The following is a 19,905-nucleotide window of genomic DNA, read 5'->3' as shown; positions in this document are numbered from 1 at the left end:
TTTATGTACTGTGTCTCTATTTATATAGAATTTAAAATTCTTAATGTTGAGTCAGGAATGTTTGTACAACAGGGTGAGGCTTTGTTCCATATCAAAAAACAAATTAAGGTTAAACGGGTCTTGACAGCAGTGATTTACACACTGCATTGACAATGGAATTACATAATATCTACAACATCACAGGAAAATGGGAGGCAACCAATCTGCTTTCAGACATTGTACTGTAAGAGTGTGTATGTGTCTGTGACCGAGTACTGTGTAAGTTCAATTTTCTTTTTCTTTTTTTACACTTCACACTATGATGGCAATGTCTAAAGTAAATGAGAAAAAAAATGTATGAACCATTTAACTAAAGGAAATTTGACATATGTAACCTTAATTATAACACGTCTCTGCTGTTTGTGTCAACTGACAACTCAAGGTTAAATAAACCTATAATGTAAATGGACTTTGCCTGCATTGCCAAAACGTGCATGAAATTAACATTAGTTTCTTTCCAATGTTGAATCTGTAAAGCACTGCATGACAATGCTGTGTAGTTTTTGTGTACTGTTTACTTAGGGTGTGTGCTACGTGTGGACTATGTTTAAAACTGCCTGCTGACTGTGATTGTTTTTTCTCTCTTATTGTGTATGTTTCTTTTATTGTACATGTTCAAATTTATGTGATTTATTTAGCATTCTCAGTGTTCTAGGTTTTATCAGCAATTTGGTTCATTTGCTTGTAATTCATTTGAATTTTGTGACAATAACACAATATGTTCATACGCCCTGCTGAAAGCCAAAAGCCCTATGCAGTATTTACAGTGGAAGAATACTGTATCTGTAGTTTACTATCTAACGTCATGTATTATCCCTTTCCTCTGTGGGTAGGGTCATACTATGTGTCAGGGTATTGTGCTACTATATGAATTAATGCACAAATACCACTGACAAAAAAATCCCTTCACATCAAATGATGAGTCATTCAGAGTACACGAAGAAGAACATCGATGAAATCCGGTACTATTTACTGAAGATGTAGTCTGTACTACGGTTGTACATAGCATGAGACGGATAAGACCACCAATTCTCACACAGCTTTTATTGGAATACAAAACAGCAGTTCTCATACCGGTGGATCTAATGTTCAAATATAGTGGTGCATTAGTGTGACATTAGACCAAAGCTTTTAGATTGAAGGGATTAAAATTCCCTGGGTGAGTCCATGTACAGACTGCGACTTCATCCCCTGCAATATTTAATTCTTGTGTCAGGATATATAAAATGATGTGGCCATGATAGCATTCCAACTCTATGCTGCACATCAGGCTCTTTTCTATTCCTGCAGTCTTCAAGGTCTCCAAATGAAGCATTGTGAACATGAATGACAAAAATAATATGTAAAACAAGCTTGGCTTGGGTTTTAAACAAGATTTTAATGCCTTTTTCTCTCAAGGCCATATCTGTCATCCTTTCGCAAAAGCAACACATTCCACTCCAGTTACATCCCTGGAGTTTTTCGATGAAAAAAATTAAAATTTGAGATTCTGATTTGATTTTTAATTGAAAAGGTACAGTGCTCAAAGTACCATATGTGGTGTACTTAAAATATGCAGGTTTGCATTTGAACAGCATATACTGGAAAATGGATTCAAATACGTATAAACGTATCCTGGAAGGTAATGTTCCAGTGAGGAAACTGAAACTGAAAAAAATGGTTAGCTGATACAGGCCTTCAAACTCAAGTGGAACGAAACAGTTAGGTTAGGTGCCTCCGAATTAGATTAGGTTTGATCTCAAACATACAGTGCAAACTAAGAATGTTTCAGTACAATAAGTGTTCTGCGTGCAAGAGTACACAGCTTATTAGCAGGTGACAAGAATCATTTGGAGTCTATTATTTCTGCCAAAGAAGGTTTGACTTAGTACTGACTGACAATAAACCTTTGCAAATACCCCATTTACTGTTGTATTTTACCCCAGTCCATTATATTAAGCACATAAAGAGTAACTGTGTGTTAAATTAGCAGAAAATGTGTAGTCAAAAATGTGCAGGGTTATGTTTATCTTGTATTCAGTGGCAGTTTATCAACTGTCATAAGTCCCTTTCACACATGCACTGCAACCCTGAACTTATCTGGACATTACCTGGAGTAGCTGTATGTGAGAACACAAATGTCCGAATCAGTTGGACTGGACATTAAACGAACTTTATCCTGCCAGCTCCCTACTACAAAGTCTGTGTAATGTTCGCTTGAGCCCATATGTGAATAGAGCAGGCCATTGTCCGGAGTTTTGATCATGTGACTGGCGCAAAACTGAAGGAATATAAAGAAAACACAGCTATTTCTGTGGTGTACTTTTTGCATCATGTTTTGTCCCCTGCACGCTCTACCCAGGCACCACCCTTCGCCTAAACCAAATTATTTCCAAGTATTTCCAGTAGGTGAGAAAACATCTGACACGGACAATCTCCTGTTGTATGCTACATGTGTGAAAGGGCAATGGTCAACTTTTATTTGTCTGAACTTTCTCCTGGGTGCCAGTTTTTTTTTTTACAGGTCTTTTCATTTTCTTTGCTACACCTGTTGTGGACATTTGCAAAGCTTCAAAATTAGACTTAGCCATAACCATAGCCATATCCTAGTAGACAACAATTTCTTAAATGCTTTTAACATTCTACAGCATTTGATCATGCAGTGCTTCTGAGTGGGAAGTCAGGAAGAATGCACAAGTATATTGTTTGCCAAAGCATCTGTGCAGAGGAGGGAGGTGTCTAGGGAGTAGTATGAACCTCTGTACATGTAACTGGTCTTATCTAAATAAAAAGATATGTACTCTTCTTTTGAATTTACACAGGCGGTGTAGTGAAACCAGCATGTTATTGTAGCAGAGCAGCAGCAGCAGCTTCAGCCCTCCATCAGAGTCCATACAGAATGCCTTCAGGCACAATGTTTAGTGTGGGTCACCCACATTTTGACACAGCACACAATCCCTGTTATTGTGCATAAAATGAAACACAATAAACTTTAAGTGTATAAACGCACTTCAGGTTGCACTTACGCACATAAAGCATGAGTGAAATGTGAGGTGATACACATCCTGTATAGACAGCTGTGTTGATTAAAATAGATGCATATCTGTTAAATCAAGACATGCATGAGATGGACAGAAAAATGCAGCTGAAACACTATTTGTATGGACAAGATGTTACAGTAGATTGTAACCCATCAACATGGACACAACAGGTCATAAGGTCATCTGAGCGGTCGACAAAAACTTAACTGCATATAAAAAAGTCACCAGTATGTTTAAAGCCAGGAACAAGTGGTAAAAAGGATGTAAGGTCTATACTTTTACTCTGGACTCTAAATGACATGGGTGTGAACTCAGGGAGGAGTCAGCTTGTCTGCATAGGAGAACAGCTGCCTGGCTCTGGCCCAAACATGGAGGACCAATGAGTGTTGTGAAACACACCCTGTCCGCACACCATCACACACACTTACACCACACCATCCAGCCAGTGTGTAGTCTAAGCACAGGTGACTGCAGCCAACAGTGCTATTACAAAAGAAGTGAGGTTGGGTGAGGTGACGGAGTGTTGATAGACTCTCTCCCATTCCTACTGATAAGTTGCCCTTGCACCAAGCACTTAAACCCTAAGTGCCACAACAGAGTTGCTCAGAGACCCATCAGCATAAAACTGATTGGTGGTGCAGTGTTTCATCACATAGGATTCCTCCGACGCCAAAAGACAGGCATGTTAGGTGTTAGGTATTAGGAATACTCCAGCCATTGCCCTTGATTAAGGCACAAGCTTCAGAACTGGAGCAAGTCCACAGCAATGAACTAAGGCTATGTGTTGCTTTTAATCAGGATAGCTCAAATGCATGGGACAAATATCACCACAGAGGTAAACAATATATAACTTAACTAACTCAATTTTAAAAACAGCTTTTGGGTTTGATGTAAGCCAAGCACTTAATGCCTCACTGCCACTGAACAAGGCTAATCGACTGACTCCCTGGTGTACATGGTAGAACCACTTGAATAGCTGTGCTAAGAAAAACCATACATGTAACGGGAAAAAGAAATGCTGACTGTATGTGCTATAAGCGCTGCATGGCACGTCACATTCTGCTAAGCCTTCAATTACAGCTGTGCAGCAGCTGAGAGGTCAGACGGTGGCAGTGACGCAGAAGGAGCACTGAGGGATCTCATTACCTCAAATGCCTCCTGGGAGCTATGGATAACTGGAGTGGATGAAGCCTGAAGATTTAACTAATAGCATCCTTGTCTTCCCACAGAGTGTCTTTATTAGCATTGTTTATGAGACATACTCTTATCATTTGTATTCCTGTGTCAGCCTTTAAATACAACTAACATCAGACCTGTCTTGAACAACCTTAGTAGAGCCTCTTTACTCCACCTCATGGACTTTACATTGGCTCTGCCTTCACCTGTGGCACACTACTCTTCCTGATTCTCAATGGAGGCCTTGTCTGTGGCAGCCATACAGTATGTGACAGGGCTAGAGTTACATGTTTTGTAAAAGCCACCCCCTATGTTTTGCCACTGCGAGCCAAGGAATGTGCAGGAAAGCATCGCTGTTGAACAGTCAAACAGCCAGGAATGTCTGGAGGCAGCGGCACCCTTCCCGGGGTTTCTGCGGCTGAGTGGGAAGAGGAGTTTTTGGCTGAGATGGGTGAAGGCGAGCTTACTCCCACTGAGAATCTTTCTGCTGTGCAGTATTGCTCAAAGGAACTGGTTTGAGATGACTGAAGTTTCATTGCAGCCCCTCCCAAACGTGAGTCACAGTCTCACTTTGCCACATCCAGGTGTGAAGAACTCACCGTATGTGTTAAGGGTAAGTCCCCAACCAAAGGCATAAAAGAGTATTTTGTCTGCATATTCAACAGGGGTAATGTGAAGTCAGGTTAACTCACTAACAAATGGCTAGTTTCATATGTAGCTGTAGATATCACTCCTTAAAAACATGATTAAAACTATAGCTTGGCCTGGGTATCAAATTTCAGCACTTTTTAGGTGTGGACTGATTTGTTTACATAAATAACGCCTGGGACATACAGGATGCGTGAGCAGTGCGTGTGCATCGCTAAACTGCTGCGTCTCGTATGCTTGCAGCATCCACACAGGCAGCGTGTCTGCTGCGGTGCTTCTGCTGCGCTGCTAATGGCAGCCCTATCTTTCTATCATTTTCCCTATTTCTGCTGAGAACCGCACGCATCACGCAGAGAAAATAGGCGAGACCTCGAATCTCTAGATAACGCGACGTAGCTGTGTGGCTGCTCTAACCTAGATCTAATTATGGGCGCTGAAATGAAAAGCAAGAGGTTCTGCGACACAGACGCACTGCTCACGCATCTTGTGTGTCCCAGGCGTAAAGTATCAGTTAAGGCCAACACACATAGGAGGCATCATGACCCACATCAGTTGATGACAATAACACACATTGGGCTTGTCACTGTACATTATAGGAGTGATGCAGAAACTCCAGTTTTACAAGTTTTTTTCTGGGCACAAGTAGACTATTGGCTGAGTACTGAGGATTAATATTTGCAATTAGAAAACACCACAAATTTGACAACAACCTGAGGAAAGACACCAAGGGCAATCTGAAGACATGATTTAATATCAGAGGGATCAAAATCAACTCAAAGCAGCTCTCTCTCTCTCTCAGCCTCAGTTATTAGACAATCCGTCTGAAGTGAATTTACAACAAAAATCAGACTCTACAAACACCGATACATCATGGTTAAGTGACCTGTGCTGATTCATATATCAGAGTTCAGCAATGCAGTGTATCTCGCAGCAGGCTTTATCCAACATCACACAATTTTTAAACCTAGGCCCTCTGATAAAACACACATAACCACAACAACAACAACAACGAAAAAACAACTGCTTAAAAATCCCATCTTTTTCCTAATATTTTACTGTAGAAATAGCAATATGAAAATACTGCACAGTGCTAAGTCTCTTTAAACCTCTACCCACTGAGAAAACACACCCAATATTATTCAGTAAAACATGAAATAAAAAACAGCCACTTCATCAATTAAACGGAGAACAGCCAACAAAGAACACAATCTCCAAATCTTCACAAGATGACTGAAAATTTGGCACCTGTTAAAACTTCTGCCTAAGGTATTTTACTGTAGAAATATTAAGAAAACTGCATCGACCTGCATGCTGACAGTCCTTAAACCCTGAAACTTAGCTTAGTACAGTAGCCGTGATGTCTCAATCTGGGGAGCAAATGTGGGAACTGACACATCTCAGCACTGGGACAATAGGACTATTCCTGACGCAGGGACAGGGCAAGTACTGAAAGTGGCACCAGATGCTTAAACTGGATTTATATTCTGCGTTACGCTGTGCCTAATGCTGCTACAGTATGTGCGTAGGCTTTGAAGCTACTTTGTAGGCTACACCATAGTTGACATGTGCCTCCTAATAAACTTAACTACATCAGAGCTATGGCGGCTACAGAGATTCCACTTATAATGCCTAAATTAAAATGATATTTATTTTATACTGTATTTTATTTAGGCAAAGTTTCTGTGCAGCTGTTCCAACATAAATCTGTTTATACAACTGTGAGAAAATGACCAAGTACCGAGTAGAGCCACCCATCAACTGTAACCACGTTATTCAAATTCATCAACGCAGTTCATTAACAGAAATCAAAGGCAGAGACATGGCAGTAGGCTACTGGCCTGATTGTTTGACTGTCTCTGTCTAATTGCTTGACACCATAGACTTCACATCAACCCCAGGCAGAGTAGATGTTACAGATGCTAGAAACAGCTAATGGAGATACAAATAAATAAACAATAAACTTAATTTAAAACTACTTGAAGAACAGCTTGAGTGTCTAGCACATTGAGCTTGGACGATACTGGAATTTTCTAAAAACACCAAAATCATTGACCTTTCAAATGTTCGCAGACCACCCTGTACTGAGCAACGGCACACACACAGAGAGACACACAAACACACTTTCTCGCATCACACATTAGAAAGAGGAAGACAGAGAGATTTATGTTCAACATACTGCCAGCTGTTAGCAATAATTGCTTTGAATTAAGTTAATTTAGTTACACAGAGCAGAGTAATTGATTTATACTGTAAATGTGTAACTACAAGTTCTGGATTAAATTGCCACCTTAAAAACTTCAAGATGTAGAACTTAGCCAGTCTAAGCAGCCTCTGTAAATGTGTCGTTGCAGCCAGTCTTTCTGGTATGTGTGTGTGGTTTTCAACCTATAGCAGATTGCACCATATTTAAGTGCTGGGGTTTCAGAATATTGCAAATGAGCTGACAGCACAAAGACAAACACTTTTTTCCACAAGTTTAAAAATTTTATCCCTCCCACTCTTTTTGCACTCTCACCCTTTCTACTTTCCTCTCTCTGTTTCTTTATTCCTCCAAATCTGAATGCATTTCTACAGAGCTCTAACATTAAGCAAGAATACAAGTCTTCATGCTCTGAGAGCTCTCTTGAGTGAAGGCCAACCATACCTTGTGACATACAGTCGACCACACACCATCTCACTTCCTTGGCAACCATGACTCATTTCCCTAACAACACTGCAAGGACAGCTTCATAAAAAGGGAACCTACAGCCACAGCACAATTAGTCACAGATGGATTCTGTTATGAAAGCAACCACTGATTTTAAGTTATGTGGGGACAAACAATGATCTACTTAGGATGGATATGCGCAGATGCTGATTTATTTTTGATTTATGGGCACATGGTTTCTGCCCTTGAGAGGAGCAGCACTGACAAATAAGAGGGATGTAGTCTCAATACGTAACACAAGTCATTCTTCTCTGCAAAAACTTTTTTGAATAAAAAAAAGACAGGATAACATCACAGAACAGGATCACTAACCACACTTCATTAATGGAATAGCTTCCCTTGACACCTGAGCCTAAAGCTTTGGGTTGTTCTACTGGACCACTGCTTCACAAATGGTGACAGCAGCGGCCTGTGTGACAGTCTCACAAAGGATGCAGTGTGTGTGTGTGTGTGTGTGTGTGTGTGTGAAACTACAGAAACCAGATCTTTTAAAAGTGGTTGCCAAAACAAGGTCAAAAGGGTGCAACAACAAAATGAGGAATTCATTAGTTTCATTGCAATGTTCAATAAAATTACAATTATAAATTATAGTTGATATATTATAATATTCCCATTAAACAAACACGTAAGGTTGGTTGTTCTACTTGTAAATGTCACTCACTCATTTTTGTAGATATGTTTTCTCTCATTCTAAAGATTGCAGACAGAGTTTAGCCTTTCTAGTCTAACTTCTGCTGATACCTACAGGTCAGAAGTTTTGTCAAAAAATATTTCTTTTCTTCAACAACAGAGCAGTTTGAATGCTTGGAAATGAATCCACTGCAAAAGGGTGTAGTATCTATCCTATATGAGACAATCCACACAGCCACATCTTCTTCCCTGGACCACATTAAGGTGCAATGGGAGAAGGAGCTCGGCTCAAAAAAAAAAAAAAAAAAATCAGAAATGTCCTGGCAGTTAGCGGTTGGTCTAGTTCATTCTACATCTGCAATAATTAGTCGATTAATCGATTAGTTGCCAACTATTAAATTAATCACCAACTATGTTGATAATCAATCAATCATTCAATCAGTCATTTTTAAGACAAAAATGTCCAAATTGTCTTATTCCAGTTTCTTAAATGTGATTATTTTCTGGTTTCTTAAGTCTTCCTCAACCATTTCATGGCCATATTTGGAGTGTTTGACGAGGGGCTAAAGATCACCAAGATAACCAAGCTATAATTGCGGCCTTTTATACACTGCTGGCTCAACAAATCAATCTCCTAAAATGGAAAAAGACTGTATCACCATCTCATAAACACTGGCTGGATAATGTAATAACACACCTCAAATTAAAACAACTAAAACACTTAACTCAATAAAAATCTTTGAATGATAATATTTTTTGTAGACAAGGCACACCTATGACATTTGACTAACAGATAATTATTGTATTTCTCTATTCAAGCTACAGATGTATAAAATTTTATCTAGTGCCGTTTGAATTGCGCAACCCTAATGTCAGCCAGCCTCTACCCAGTTATATCCCCCTTAATGTTGGGGTTTCCACTTTATTCATGTAACTGTCTACCAGCTCTTCTTCTCAAACAGAGAGAGAATCCTGGCTAATCACTCATTAACCAGCTGAGCACAATGAGTGGCTTGTTGAAGCAGCAAAGTGCCACAAACCTCTCTGTGGCATTCAAACATTACATATTTCTGAAAGAGCGAACATGCATACCCACACAGTAACACCACAAAACATCATCCACCAAGCGCAAACCTCTAAACTCATTTAAACACTAAATGACAAGCTGATGTTTTAGAACAAGTTTAGATTTACTACATAAAAAAAGTCAAGGAATATTAGCAATATCTCAATTATTAACACTTGCCAAATATCCATCAAAAATACTCAAAATGGGTGATCACAGAATTACAGAGATTATTCATGCCTAAGAGCTGTTTACCTGCTGCACTGCAAATTCCTTTTCCTTTAGTGTCCTCAGTTACTAATGTCTTTCACAGGTAAGCTGTTTTTCAGTTCTAAAGTGAGTTCTGCAAACTCTGCATCTCAACGGCACTTCTCCAGATGGGGTGCTCTCATAAGCATTACATAATGTCCTTCAACCACAAAAAAAACACAAAAATACTGAAATTAAAATGGGGAAAAGAGAGAGAGAGAGCAAGACACCCACACATCTGCACCATCCACACTCAAACGAGTGCTCACAGGAGGCATGGATCAGCTCACACTGGCTGCAGGGTGTTTCAACATTCGACATAGCATTCAGTCTAGAAGTTAACCACACCAGGATATTATGTGTGTGTATATATATATATATATATACATATATATATAAAAGCAGGTTATGGTCAACACATTATTTCATGCCAGTGTATTATAGGCACATTATACATGGTTTTAGAAGTTTGAATGTATAGTTGATTGTATCTTTTTGGTTATAAATAAAAGATTCTTTTGGAGTGTGTGTTTGCGTTAAAATACATTTTATCACCGAACTGCTGAAGGCCGATTGCAATTAGTGTTTTCACAAAGGGGCTGTGGGCGGGGAAGATGCCCGGGAAATGGAACAATTTAACAGACAATAGGTGAAGAGGCATTCCTCTAATGGCACTCCAAAGCATCCTATCTCAGCAACACTGATCCTCTCCAAACAACAGAAGTAAAAGAGGGCATGGCCTGTTATGGCCCCTCAAATGCTTTTCTGAGCAAGATACATTAGCAGTCTTGAACAAGTTGTTTGTGACTGAAAATTAGAGGCTAGATGATGTCAATAGAATATACGATGAAAACACAATTCATAAATTAATACCCCAACAATGTATACACACAGGGTGTTACAGTGCTACCTTTATTGTAGCATGACTGCTCACTGCTAGCTATAAAGCTGAACAACACACATGAAACAGGGATACTTGCTTTCAAGTCCTATCACAGATCATATAGTTTCTTTTTTGTCACGATAGATTCAACTATTCAAATTTCTACAGACCTACTCCCTCATAAAAACAAATGAGTTTAGCTAAAAAGTGCTGTAAGGTGTGTACAGGGACACTGGATATAAACATGAATTATCAGAACCACAAAACAAACCACAACTATGGTTGTAGATATTAGTTATTTGGGCCTGCATAATGATATATAATATAAATGTTCATGTAAAAATAATCCAGATTAAGATTATCAAATGTCATGTACATGCTCAGAATATTTTATTGAGGGGGCCAGTCTTGTGTATCAGGGTACAAAGTGTGGTCATGAGGTGAGAAAATACCGTGACATCTTTATAGTGGCAGGCATGAAATGCACCCGGGCCACAGGGCGTACATGAAAAAAGGATGGTATCAGGAAGGAACAGGTGTGGTCAGAGGCAGAAGACGTATTCACATTACTTTACTTTAGTAAAAGTAGCAATACCACATTGCAAAAAAATATTTCATAACAAGTAAAAGTCCTGCAGTGAAAATGTTACTTAAAAGTGCAGTGTGTAGAATTTAGTGGTATCTTGTTGAACAGACTTGGCAGAAATGGAATATAATATTCAGAAGTATGTAATTAGTGAGAATAAGAATCGTTGTGTTTTCATGAGAATGAGCCCTTTATATCTACATAGGGAGTGGGTCCTCTTCCATGGAGCCCACCCTGTTGCACGGCCATGTTTCTACAGTAGCCCAGAACAGACAAACCAAACACTGGCTCTAGGGAGGGCCTTTCACGTTTTTTTGGCCACCGTAGGTTCTCCTACACGCTTAGGGCAAAGGGGGCTATTCAGTTTGTTGCAATCTGCAACCTCACCAGTAGATGCTATTCAATCCTATATACTGTACCTTTAAGTAAAATTATGTATCATTACTTAAAGTATGAAAAGTAAAAGTATTCAATGCAGGAAAAACTATACCTGTGCATGTTGTACTTTTATATATTTTATTATTAGATTATTATTATATGCATTTACGTCTACGTGCTATTTAACTGTTGTGTAGCTGGTTGAAAAGGAGCTGATTTTAACTACTTTATAAACTGTTAGGTAGCTTAATCTATAATAATACACCAAATTTTATAAGTGCATATGTTTTTAATGTAAAATCTTCATTTGTAAGGTAAAGTAGGTAAAGTGTAAAATTAATGTAGTGCAATAAAAAGTGTATATATATATATATATATATATATATATATATATATATATATATATATATATATATATATATATATATATATATATATATATATATATATATACATACATACATACATACATATATACACATACATACATACATACATACATACATAAAACCTAAATAAATGAGTGGCGAAACATAACGAATGCAGATGCTTCCAAACAGATGCACTGTAAGGTACAGTTAAGCAATTGACATCCAATCATGCTCTGTGGCATGTATAGAAATGCTGAGCAGGCCCAGTTGATTTTGATTTCGTATCAAGATAGCAAGAGGAAAAGATGTAAGTGACTCTGAACGAGTTAATTGTTGTGGTAGGAATGGCAGAAGCTGGCTGGTGTTTCATTAGTAACAGTGACTAAAGTGACATCTGCATTTAGATCTATGGGAAAGAAATCAGTAAATACGGAAGGAAACTGTGTGGAAACTGTGACGGAAACTGAATGGTTTGATTAGTATGAAAATGATGTGAATCATATGCTAAGGCCTTCACAGTCACCAGATCTCAACCCAATTGAACACTTATGGGAAATTTTGGACCGAAGTATTAGACAGCGCTCTCTACCATCATCAAAACACCAAATGAGGGAATATTTTTTGGAAGAATGGTGTTCATCCCTCCAGAGGAGTTCAGAGACTGTAGAATCAATGCCAAGGCACATTGAAACTGTTCTGGCAGCACGTGGTGGCCCAACACCTTACTAAGACACTTAATTTTGGTTTTTCCTTTAATTTGTCACCCATCTATGTGTGTGTGTGTGTGTGTATACACACATACATACATACATACATACATACATACATACATACATATATAGACATATAACACGCACAAGTACCTCAAATTACTTAAGCACAGCACTTGAGTTAATGTACTTAGTTACTTTTCACTACTGGGTGTGATAGGGACTTGTAACAAGTATGGGTGATCACATTAGGTCTTCTCATTGCCTTTAATAGCAGTGCTCTCCACAAAGTGATGCTCTAGCTGTTGCTCCACCTAGCACTTGAGAAGCAGAGAGTCAGAAGAGAAACTTATCTGGGACTCTGGGACAAGGAAAGTTGCCAATATATCAACCCAGAAATGATGCCAATGGCAGACAATGTCTCTTTTAATTCAAATTCCTGGAAACATCAAATCTTAGGAGGTCACCAGGTTTCCATGTGTAATGATGTGCAGTGAACCACACAATAACCATGCTGGCAGTTAAAATACATTGCTGTACAGCAAATAACAGTAAAAAATAAAAATAAAAATGTAATCAAGTGTTTTGCAGGCTGTACTAACACATTTTTTACTTAAATGATTATTAGGGTTGTATTCAGTTAGGTTTGACTAAGTCTACTTGCAACAGTGATGTCACTGCTGCCACAGTGTCAGTTTAAGACCTTATCTGCGTGAATTCAACGTTCCTGTAATGACTGTGTTTACCATCCACATGTAATTCTTTTCTTTTACAACAAATCCTTGTTTCATCTCACACTGCTATGAAATCTAATACAGATATAGTAACAGCCTTAAATCAACTTCACCTCATGTTGTTCAGCCCAACCACAGGCCACACACTATTGCAATTAAAAATATGACGCTTCAGGCACTGCTTTTGTCAGACCTGTGCAACACAATATACACACAGCTGTTGCCCTTGTAACCTAGATTTGGTAAGCGAGAATGAACACAAGGGGTTTCAGTCATGCAAAGAGGAGAGAGAAGTTTAAATTGTTCAATAACTTTCCTAGTAACTGTCTCTAATGTGTCCTGAGGACGTCACTGCCTCTAACACCTGTAATAAAACTTTGACAATGTGCATCACTTATAGACTATAAATGGAACAAATTCACCACTTTGTCACAAGACTAACACATTTACAGACAAATACTGTGCATTTACACTAACATTTAGGCCTACCTATTGTCAATTGTTTAGTTTCCACTTGACCTACCCTGCATGTCTGCACTTGAAGAAACCCCTGACACAGAAAAGCCCTCAGCCAATCAAGTCTGATTAACACCCAGAGTCCCCTGTGCTGCCCCTCAGTGCCTTGAAAATTTCCATGTATCATTTCCTCAATTAGTGCTTTTCAGAAACTTTGTCAGAGATTTGTTGTTCCAATGTTCCTTTGTCTTCACAATGTAGTTTTTTTTAACCAGGAAATTTATTAACCAGACCCTCAACATACAGGTGTATTTAACCTAAAACCACTAAACATACATTGATTACACACAAAGGATCTGGATTCAACTTATTATACAAAAAACAACTTGCTGCAGCAGTGACAAGAGAATACTTGCAATCAATTGTTTTTTTTAATCTAAATTTGTAGTTAATTTAGATCAGTTTGTAGAGATTTGGTAGAAATTAGACGTGGTTTGTAAAAAAGGGCAGATAATCAGTCAGTATGTGTTATGTATCTAGTTCACAGGCTTTCAGAATCATGAGAAAATGTGTGATGCAAAATCAGTTAGGGTTTTATCAAGTTGAAGTTGCTGATTTTAAACTGTCAAGCGGTTGAGATAAGAAAAATATGTATTCAGTGTAAAAAAAATATATATATATATAAACAGCTGCTCATAGATTCCATTAGTCAGTTTAAACAGTGAGATTGAGTCTCCCGCAGATTTGATGACGTCAATGACAGAAACCTTTGAACCTTGAGTGACATTAGAGAACCCGGTCCCAGTGGCGTCCTGCTTATGTGTGTTATTTTTCTACAGTGGGGAAGCTTCCTACAATTTCACAACACAATATGGGGGAAATCCTGGGAGTGAAAGATGGAGAGAGGCATCACCCAACTAAAGGTCATCTCTAACCTACACCCGAGCCTCACAAGCTTAGACCAGTGGGTACTGAGATGAGGTTAGGTTCACTTTAAATAGATCCAACAAGCTTAAGCAGTGTAAAAACAATCCAGAGTATGGTGGCTCCGGTGTGAGTGGTACTAAGTGGCCTGAATCACTGACCAATGACCTGATGACCAGTGTTTTTGCTCTTGTGTATGCCTTCCACCGAGGCCATGTTAAACAATCTCACATGACACCTGTTGTAAAAAGTGAATACATTGTGTCAGAAATAATTCTGAGATGATGTCTGACGTCACGCTTAAAGTGGGCCACTGCGTCTTCTTGAAAAGCTTAAAGACATTCTACGCAGGATTTGTTGGTTGGTGTTTATAATCACAGCATTAAAAGGTCAATGAGTGAGAGCGAGAGCAAGAGCGAGAGCGAGAGAGAGAGAGCAGTGGTGGTCGAACAAGCTAGAAAGTGAATGAAGAGAGCGAGTGGCGCTGTCAAGAACAAAGCCGTGAATCAGATAATTAAAACATTATTTTCTGATTGTTTCACGAAGTTATGTTCTAAAACACAAATAAACATGCCGCACCTCAGCACAACCCAAATTGGTGGATTTTGTGTGAATGCAGAGCTTCATCCTGTCCGCTGTGGCTATGCCACGAGTCCTCACACCGTGCATGCTGTTGATCCCCAGAAGCACCACGAACACAGCAAAATAATAAGAAAATACAGGCAGAGTCTCTGCAGATAAATACACCACCACAAACTTCTAGTGGGTCATAAGTGATGTTTGAGAGGGATTATTTTGTATGAGTCCATACATTGTTTTTAAGGAAAATCATGCATTATATACCTTTAAATACAACGTCACAAAATCACTATGTACAGGCGACTTGATTTTTCGTCTGCTAACTTTGATGTCTTTTTAAATTTGCATGAAAATGGAGCGCAAGAAAAGAGAAAGAGCATTTATAACATACACGGCAAAGGCTGTGTGAAAGACGGATTAGTGCTGATCTCTGGCTAGAAGCACCCGAGTCAGAGTTAATGAGTCCGATTAGTCCCCAGTGTGTGTTCAGGGATTAGCACACTGTCCACCAAGAGGAGCCCTTCTCATTTCAAGCCTGAGGACGAGAGAGAAATAATTAATAAGAATAATGCTATTTTGGGATGTGGGTGGTGTTTACTGTGTTATTACTGCACAAAATCAGATATTTTAAATTAGATACTTTAATGTGATTGTATACTACTTTATGAATAACTAATTGGGAATAAATAAATATTCTATCCTTTATAAACAGAAAAGACAAGATGGTTGCAGAGCAGGGAAGATACTGAAAGTAGTACAAGAAGAGAGCGTTTCTGTCTGTCAGATGGTGTTAACCCCAAAGAAAACCTGCCAGAAGTCACATTCACATTTCCTGTGAAGGTTCCCCATACTTCCTGTCAAGGTCACCATAACTGTCAAGTGCAGGCCTTGACTATGTATGTGCTGAATGCATGTGTGTTTGCATCAGGAGGTTGGTGTATGTTTAGGTAAGCCACACAAGCCATCAGCATTCTCTTAAGCACCAGCAAACAAATTTGAGCACCAAAGAGTATATTTTGTATAAATCAAACAAAACTCAGGAGTTAAACTGAACAGACCAAACGCTTCTTCTTACTTTGGTTTGGAAGAAAAAGCATCAGTTAGTCAGAAACTATGGCCACTACATGATCAGATTAACAATACACCACAGGATACAGATGATGCACCAATAGATACACATTAGTCCACAAAAGGCCAAATGACCTGATTAATTTTGTCTCAAGGACTGCAAATGCAACACTGTTTTTTTTTACAGTGAATGTGACATAACAGTGCAGGCAGTTAATATATAATCTGAAAATGAAAGATTTTCTTAAATAAAATAAAAGTTTTGGAGAACTGCTAACGAAAGTACTTCAACCTCATTCAAGGAACCACTGGTCAGCTGAGGCTGCATGACAGAGGAAAAAGAAACACAAAACAACTCTACCACTGGTTATTAAGAGACTCGTCACAAAACAACACTGAGGATAGTAGACTCTGGCGTCACTCTAAACAGTACAGATCTGTCCCTGGGTTTTTTGTTCTGCGTGAGCGCGTGTGTGTCCATGCTGCATAACCCTCAACAGACGGTCCCTGTCCAGATCCATCTAACTGTAAAATCTATCTAATAACATGCACAATCACAACAAGCTTCCCATCGTGTCAAAATGAGATACACCACAGCATCACCATGGATAACTGCACACCAATGGTAAATGTCAATGTATGTCACCAATTTAGATTACAGCTTTTCAATGAAAGGGCCTAACCATCGCAGCAGTGCATTGATCCACTGAGCCATGACCAAGAATTCAACCCCAGCCTAATGTGGTGCCGCTCTGTAGTCTTGTATGCCTATTATAGTCACACAAACAAGCTCCATACTTCAAAATCAATGCCCTGTTTGCTCCTCACTTGGTTTTTAACCCTTTGCATTGCTTTTTTTTTCCCTCACCTTTGTGAGAACTCAGTTTTATTACACTCACTATTTAAATACATTTGATGTTAATATTTTATTCTGGCTGAATAATGGAACTGCTGAAGCTCTGTCTTTACCACAGAAAACCAGCTACTTGTAACCCCATAAGCTATTGACAAAGGGATTAGTGATGTAATCATCCAAATGATACACCCCCCGCTCGCCACACACACACACACACCATGGCTGTCATCTTTATGCAGATGGTGACACTATGTATGCTCCATATAGACAGAAACATGAGGTAAAATGTGATCTATGTGCACTGAGTTGTAGTGGCAGGAGTGCATTAATCATCCTGTCCGTGGGTTTACACATTTTACAGACTCCCATTCTTTGCTACAGTGAACATGAAACATGGAATTCAGTTTGCAATGCAAACAGCAATAGGTATTAAGCTTGAGCAAACAACTTTAATCAGCAGAATTGTACTTTTATTTTTCTAGTGAATAAACAAAGCGCAACATGATGTTTTCACAAGACTTTTGTGTTTGTACAGCTACACAATCTCTCTCATTGCCACTTAAGAGAAACCTCAGGATTTCCTTTCATCCAGTGTTTAAACAATATAGTGATATCAGGAAAAGTCCACTTTGCAACTCTACTTAAGAAAAGTCAGCCAAAGAACTGCATTAAATGAGGCATGGCTGACATGTAAATGAGGAGTGAAATACACACATTGACATGTGATAATATTTATATATTAGCCCCCAGATTCTTCCTAATACATTAGAGCAAAGCAGCACTGCAGCGGAAGCCAATATGTTGTGTCGTGGTAACGTGGCATCTTAATTAATGTATTCTCCTAATTTGAAATAAAAGCAATAGCTGGGAATAGAGAGTTTGCTAGCATGTAAACATTAACAAAAATCCAACCATAATAATCTGTCTGTTAGTTGGATTTGTGCGCAAATGCAACATTACATGCATGCAAAATGCTGCACACAGCTGGGTTAGTAAAAACATGGGTTGACAATGTGAGTTTGGCACTGACCTCACGGATCAGTGATATCCATTTAGAAAACACTTAGGCTGTCAACTCCACATCAAAACAACCCCTTAATATACGCATTTACCTTGGAAGAAGCCATAAAACTATGGCTCTAAACAGAAATTCTGATGTACTGACAGAAATAAACTACAAATCAACCACTTTTCAGGCCTATTTCTTCAATAGAAAGTAGTTCCAATGAAAACTCCTGACAAGTCTGTGGATTACTCTGAATTTATGACTGCTACACTGGAAAAATATGTTGCTGTTGAACTTTTTAAGTGTAATTTCTCAATACTGTGAACCACCACAAGATTTCGTCCACCCCCGTTGTACTGGCACGATGGCAGAAACTGCAGAGATGGATTTCTGTATCTGTACATGCAGTAGGTAGGTGAGATTTTTTTCTATGTTAGGCAAACGTGCCCTTTAGGTTTAATGGTCAAAGCTTTTCATTGATATAAAGTAACAAACTTTGCTGCCCCCTGCCATCTCATGCCATAGCTTCACATAATCAAAAGCTCTACTGTAGTAATAATTATTAAAAACTGGACAGTACACCATTCTTATGAACGGCATGTCACATGAACACAGGTCATATTGTGTATGACTGGTTTAAGCCAAACTATGTTCATTTTTTAAAAATTCTACTTGTGAACAGCAAAGACTGAAAGCAGTTGACCAACAGTGAGACAGGAGATAAAACCAATACCAGTAATGTAAACTGAGAATAAGGACTGAAGATGCAACCCGTAATATAGCTTAAAAATCTTGTTTTTTGTGTCAGTTTTTACTGAGACTGAAATTACTGATAAGTGTAATGAGTGTGCGTGCATGCACACAGGCAGGGGGGCTGGTCCCGTCAAACATGAGTAAAATGTTCTAGTTAAGAGATATGAAGAGATAAGCTCTTTCAAGTCAGCATCTCAAGACAGCACAGCAGCACTTCTGCATACTTGTAAAAAAAAAAAAAAAAAAAAAAAAAAAACGTTTCCTGTCCCCGAAAATATTTTGAGTCAGACTTAGGGTGGAAGAACACCCCGTAGACTTGATACAGTTTTATCTACAATGTCGGAGCATTTCTCTAACTTAACGGCAGCTTAAATTCAAGTGAGTCAAAGTCAGCAGCCGACATGCCCTAAAACTCAACATCAAGACTGAAGATGACAGGGCTGCCAGGTGAAAAGGCGGCAGGAAAAGACCGAAGAAAGTCGTCAATTTTAACCCCAAAATCTGTCAAAAACCACACATTTGTAACTTATACACTTGGACTCGCATCGAAACCTGTTGTCAAAGGTGAATATTTTTGGCTAAGAAACACGTTTTTTAACGGTTTTTGTTTGTTTCAGCAACATTTATCCTTTACGCGGTGTGGCAGCAGCCAGCGTGGTCTCAGGTTTTAAAGGTCTCACAAGAGAGCCGTCATTTCTCTGTTTAAACACAAATTTTAGTCTCTTACCTGTGAAAGATCTTAAAACAACGTCCCGGAGATGTATCAAGGTCCCCGTGCTCCTTCTCCCAACTGTCCGTGCGCGCGCTGCTCCTCCGAGCGGGGACGCCCCTCCTTCATGTGTCTGTCACGCGCACACCCACGCGCCTGCAAAACGCTCCCTCTCTCACGTTTTTGATGAAAACTGATGTTTTTGCCTACCTTTTCTATTGTTGTTTTTTTAAATATACTTTTTATTTATTTATTATTATTACTTTTACCTTGTGTCCTGTTACCATGTTGAATGTATCAACCAATTGAAAGTTAAGTAATGAAGTTGTTATATTTTATGTCTGTTTTCAGTTATTG

General features: G+C 38.9%; 1 protein-coding gene across 3 annotated transcripts in view; it reads right to left on the bottom strand.

Annotated features, from left to right (window-relative positions):
* adcy7 (adenylate cyclase 7) overlaps positions 1-19,658 on the bottom strand; it is a 61,794-nt gene extending 42,136 nt beyond the window's left edge. For 2 of the 3 annotated variants that reach the window (XM_044376908.1, XM_044377068.1), the window contains exon 1: positions 19,567-19,658. The gene's annotated coding sequence lies outside the window, so the exon portion shown is untranslated. The remainder of the gene's footprint in view (positions 1-19,566) is intronic. The other variant, XM_044376988.1, reaches the window with a different exon arrangement.
* Between the last annotated feature and the right edge of the window lie 247 nt (positions 19,659-19,905).

Source organism: Thunnus albacares, chromosome 1 (assembly GCF_914725855.1).
Source record: "Thunnus albacares chromosome 1, fThuAlb1.1, whole genome shotgun sequence".
NCBI lineage: Eukaryota > Metazoa > Chordata > Actinopteri > Scombriformes > Scombridae > Thunnus > Thunnus albacares.
Note: the sequence above shows the minus strand (reverse complement) of the source record. Positions and strands in the feature narration are given on the sequence as shown.